A 6,095-nucleotide genomic window follows, 5' to 3' on the forward strand; every position below is an offset into this window, starting at 1 on the left:
GGGGGGGGGGGGAATCCTACTCCCAGAGGGAGTAGGACTCTCCTGGCGCGCCCTCCCTTAGCCGGCCAGCCCCCCCCTCTAGTCCTTTATATACAGAGGCAGGGCACCCCAAAGAACACACAAGTTGATCCACGTGATCTATTCCTTAGCCGTGTGCGGTGCCCCCAGCCACCATAGTCCTCGATAATACTGTAGCGGAGTTTAGGCGAAGCCCTGCTGCTATAGTACATCAAGATCGTCACCACGCCGTCGTGTTGACGAAACTCTTCCCCAACACTTTACTGGATCGGAGTCCGGGGATCGTCGTCGTGCTGAACGTGTGCTCGAACTCGGAGGTGCCGTAGTTTCGGTGCTTGATCGGTTGGATCGTGAAGACGTACGACTACTTCCTCTACGTTGTGTCAACGCTTCCGCAGTCGGTCTGCGTGGGTACGTAGACAACACTCTCCCCTCTCGTTGCTATGCATCACCATGATCTTGCGTGTGAGTAGGAATTTTTTGGAAATTACTGTGTTCCCCAACAACAGCAGCCATATAGACCCAGCCATAGAGCTGGGCGAGCCGGCGGACGACGAACATGCCTTCGAGCAACCGTCCGAACAGGGCAACTTGGATAAACAAACCGAACACCCCGTCCCCGGCGAAAACAACAGTCCGGACGACCTTACGCCGGATAGGCTCATGGAGCAGACGAACCTCCACAAAAGGCTCGTCGCCACTGCGCGTAGCCTGAAAAAGCAGAAGCGGAAGCTCAAAACTGCGGAAGATGCACTCAGAATCAGATGGAGCAAAGTACGCAACACCACAGACAAATATGGTGGCAGTCGCCGCACAAAAAGCTATCCAAAGCGAAAGCTACTGCCTGAATTTGACGAGGAGGCCTTAGAGCCCCCGCAGTCAAAAAATAGGAAAGCCACCCAGTCGGATAGACGACCGCATGGCCAGCATGGAGCGGCAAGCGGCGCCGCACACAAGCTGGCACGCGATCCACCAAAGGATCCGCATCAAAAAGATGGCCCAGCCAGATCTATCTACGGGCCAAGAAAGCAAGCTCTAGTAAGCAATGCAACACAACAAATATCCGAACATCATGGCACACCCAAATACAGGGGTGCCGCACACCCCCTATGTTTCACCGATGAGGTGCTGGACCATGAATTTCCAGCGGGATTCAAGCCCGTAAACATATAGGCGTACGACGGAACAACAGACCCTGGGGACTGGATCGAGGATTATATCCTCCACATACACATGGCCAGAGGAGATGACCTCCACGCCATAAAATACTTACCCCTCAAGCTTAAAGGGCCAGCCCGGCATTGGCTCAAAAGCCTTCCCGAAAACACCATTGGAAGTTGGGAAGAGCTTGAGGATGCTTTCCGGGCAAATTTTCAAGGGACCTATGTCCGCCCTCCGGATGCTAACGATCTCAGTCACATAACTCAACAGCCCGGAGAGTCAGCCCAGAAATTCTGGAACATATTTCTTACTAAAAAGAATCAGATAGTCGACTGTCCGGACGTCGAAGCCCTAGCAGCTTTTAAGCATAACGTTCGAGACGAATGGCTCGCCAGACACCTCGGCCAAGAAAAGCCAAGAACAATGGCCGCATTAACAAGCCTCAAGACCCGCTTTTGTGCAGGAGAGGACAGCTGGTTGGCAAGATGTAGCACCAGCGACCCAAGTACATCCGAAGTTAGGGATGGAAACGGAAAACCCCGACGCAGCAAGGACCAGCGCCGGAATAAGGGAAACAGCCCAAAGAGCACGGCGGTCAACGCCGGATTCAAAAGCTCGCGGCAGAATCAGAGAAAGCTGCCCCTCAAGGATAACAGGGACGAGCTATCCAACTTAAACAAAATCTTGGACAAGATATGTCAAATACACAGTACTCCCGGGAAGCCTGCGAACCATACCCACAGAGATTGTTGGGTTTTCAAGCAATCCGGCAAACTCAACGCCGAACACAAGGGGCTCGACACACCAAGTGAGGACGACGACGAACACCACAAGCAGAGCACCAGGAAACAAAAGGATTTCCCACAAGAAGTCAAAACAGTAAACTTACTTCACGTGACAAATAGAATGGCGCCAACAGAGATACGCGCCATACGGCCTATCCCAAAGGAGTCTCACCAATGGTTGTTAAAACCGATCACCTTCGACCATCAGGATTACTCTAGAAGTATCCGGAACGCGGGCTGGACTGCCTTGGTATTAGATCCAATAATCGGCGGACTCCACTTTACAAATGTCCTGATGGACGGCGGTAGTGGTCTAAACCTGTTATACCAGGACACAATCCGCAACATGGGGATAGACCCAACAAAAATTCGCCATAGCAAAACCTCCTTTCAAGGGGTAACGCCAGGCCCGGATGCCCATTGCATGGGTTCTCTCCGGCTAGAAGTTATGTTCGGCTCCCCCGATAACTTCCGTCGCGAACAGCTAACTTTCCACATTGCCCCATTCTCAAGTAGCTATCAAGCACTGCTGGGACGCGAAGCTTTCGCCCGCTTTAACGCAATACTGCATTATGCATCTCTTACACTTAAGATGCCCGGTCCACGAGGCATCATCTCATTAAAGGGAAAACATTGAGTGTTCCTCCCGTGCGGAAGACAGTGCGGCTACCTTGACAGCCCCACAATAAAGCGGCTTCACCAGCCAAAGCACCTAAACAGGTCATCAAGACCACGGACACGGCTAGACGAGTCCGGCATAAACATACAATTGATAAAGGCTTAATAGTCGTATACCCCTATACTAGGGGCTCCGCACATATAAAACAAGAGACAATAAAGCTCAGTTTTACACATTTTGATTTATACTTTGTTTATTTAGTATAACTCATGTTCGGCACGATCTTTCTTTAACTAAGTTCCTCTCTTTTACAGATGAACACCGTGCTACGCCCGTCCAGGATACGGCACGACGGAGACACATGCGCAGACGTGCAGTAGGGACCCGTTCCAAGGATTCTTTTCAGATTAAGACCCTGCGTAAACCTTTTTTACTGTCTCTTGTTGATACACATTCCCTGGTTTCTTGGTATAACCAAGGAGGAGGCTGGCGTTTTGGCATGTGGCCATGTCAGAGTTTTGCGCGTACCTGGACACTAAGGGCGTTATCCCGCCCGCCCTCATAAAGACCGAATACCTTAGGGAGTGTTCGGCATCGCGAGTTTGGCCTTATATGCATCAGCTCCGAATCATGTCTTTGGTCAAATGTTGGGTTTGCTCGGCTCCTGTGTTTTGCTACCTTACGTTCCGCTCTATTGGCTCAGGCAGCACCAGGAGAACTACTGCGATTGTGCCCCGGTTCGGCTAGGTGAGCACCTTAGTAGAGAAAGCCGAAAACTGACTGTCATGATATAGCGTGAGACTGGTCAACCACTCGATGACTTACCGGAATCTTTAGGATTCCTCCGCATTAATGAAGGGCCGCTTCCCGGCCAGGCACATACGCGCCCCGAGTTCGGGCGAGCGCAGGCGCCACCAGGGGCTATATAAGTAGCCTCACTGTCAAACTCCTATGGCTAAGTGAAAGTGATAAAGCATCATAGTCTGATTGCCTAGTTCGCTGCGCTATCACCTCCTTTGTAGGACCAAGACGTTGGATCAAGTGTGAAAATGCGCCTTCTGCGAACACCCCCGCATTATGTGCGTGGGGGCTGAAGCCGACGACTGCCATCTTTCAGATTATATATACATATATGTTAAACGGACGCACAGGAGGTATTATAACACTTGCAGGCACAAGTATAAAAAGCTTCTACAATTTATCAAAATATTGTTTTACAATAATATATGCTATTTGAATATAGTATCCTTCGAGCACTGCGTCTCTATTAAACGAGTGCCTTGCAGAACTTCCTGAAAATAGTGCTCGACAGGTACTCGGCTTCCATCCGAGTGTGGGGATGCAACAGCGGTGGCCCCCATTTTCACCCAGTATGTCTTGACACGGGCAAGAGCCATCCGCGCACCCTCTATGCACGTTGACCTCTTCATCGCATTGATATGCGGCGCCGCACCAAGGAACTGCTGCACCAAGATGAAATAACTTTTCGGCTCTGGCCTCTCTGGCCACAGATGACTCATGACATACTTCATGGTGAGTCCGGACAACCTATTTAGCTCGGCCCATTCGGCCAAACGGTCGGCTAATGACAGTGGACGCTCCGGATTGTGGAACTGCGACCAAAAGAGCTTTTCCACTTCGCAATCTTCTTGATCTCGGAAGTGTTCGGCCGCATCTGCGGCACTCGCTGCCAAATCTAGATAGGTGTCCGCCGTACTCCACATCCGGTCTAATGGAGCAGTTTAGGATCACAGAACTTCCTCCACAGCATAAAGGGCTTTCCAGCCACGATCTCTCCGGCCTGACGCAGCTCCTCCTTCATAGCTCTCATCGCAGAGCGAGCATCCTTGGCATCGGCAACGGCCTTCTCCAGGTCCGTCTGTTCCGCCTGATCTTCTTTTTCAAGAAGCTTGCAACGGTCAGCAGCGCTCTTTAGCTTCACAGCCATCTCGGCCATTTCCTTCTTGCTTCGGCAGTGAGCAGCCTGTTCGGCTTTCAGCTCTTCAATTGCCTTTCTGGCAGCCGCATCACTTTTCCTGGCTTGCTCCTTGGCTCGGGCAAGTTCCGCCCAAAGATTCTCCATGGCAGCAGCACCATCTGCATCAAGCGCACACATTGTAAGATACTGGCATAAAGCTCCTCTTACCAGGTGCCACCGGAGTAATTACATACCTTGTGCCTCGTCAAGCCGCTTGTTGACAAGCGCGATGTCGGCATCTGCCACGTCAAGTTGCCGCTTTAGCTCGGCAAATTCATCAGTCCGGCTGGCCACCTGACACTTCGCCACCTACGTATGAAGGCGGCATACTAGACCTGGGATTATGATCCTCTGCGCGCCATCACTTTTGACAACGCATAGAGTCTCAGGGGCTACTATCTACACATGGCGCATCTTATTTATGCGCAACTGTCCAAAAAGGGTACATTATTTCGCGTACCTCAAAACCTGTCAGTAAACTCCTGACAGCCTCATGTAATCCGCTCTCCGTGGATGAAATCCTCTCAATCACCGTACCCATCAATGCACGGTGCTCCTCTGAGATAGATGCTCACCCTAGCAGATCCTTCAGCTCCTCCGACCGCGCACCAGACGGTGCCGGACTTGTCCGATGGCCCTTTTCGAAGGTCGGACGCGAAGGGCTTTGGGGGGCAATATGACTACCTTTCGGCCATGCCGGATTCGGAGAAACCCTCCGCGACGATACCTCAGGGTCGCCCGCCTCGCAAGGCGGTATGGCAGGGGGAGGCGTTCCGCTCTTCATCATCTCCGGAAGAAGATCCCCCGAAGATGAGCTCTGCTGATAAGGGCTAAGGTCCGAGCTACAAGGTAAATTTTCGATTACTCTTCTCAGATATAACGCAAGGATTTCTCTCATTTCTTAAAAAGAAAAACTCCTCTCTACTTACGGCTCGGTGGAGGGCTGTAACGCCCCAGATGTAACTTTCCCCATTTGTACTCCAACTCTTGCCGTTTCCGGTGTCAAGTTATATTTATTTCTCGGGTTCGGGTCCTTGTCTCCGTGTGTTGTTTTCGTTTTCATGCATCTCATACCATGTCATCACGGGCATTGCATTTGCATACATGTTCATCTCATGCATTCGATCATTTTCCCCGTTGTCCGTTTTGCATTCCGGCGCTTCGTTCTCCTCCGATGGTCATTTCTACCTTTCTTTCTTGTGTGGGGTTTAAACATTTCCGGATTGGACCGAGACTTGCCAAGCGGCCTTGGTTTACTACCGGTAGACCGCCTGTCAAGTTTCGGGTCATTTGGACTTCGTTTGATACTCCAACGGTTAACCGAGGGACCGAAAAGGCCTCGTTTGTGTTGCAGCCCAACACCCCCCAAATTTGGCCCAAAAACCACCAAACTCTGCTCCATGTCCTAGAGCGTTCGATCACGATCGTGTGGGCGAAAACCGCACCTCATTTGGACTCTCCTAGCTCCCTCTATGCCTATATATACACCCCTCCGTTTTCGGATCTCTCCCTCTCCCCGAAACCCTAAAAAAAA

This window comes from Triticum aestivum, chromosome 1A (assembly GCF_018294505.1).
Source record: "Triticum aestivum cultivar Chinese Spring chromosome 1A, IWGSC CS RefSeq v2.1, whole genome shotgun sequence".
In the NCBI taxonomy this organism is placed as follows: Eukaryota; Viridiplantae; Streptophyta; class Magnoliopsida; order Poales; family Poaceae; genus Triticum; species Triticum aestivum.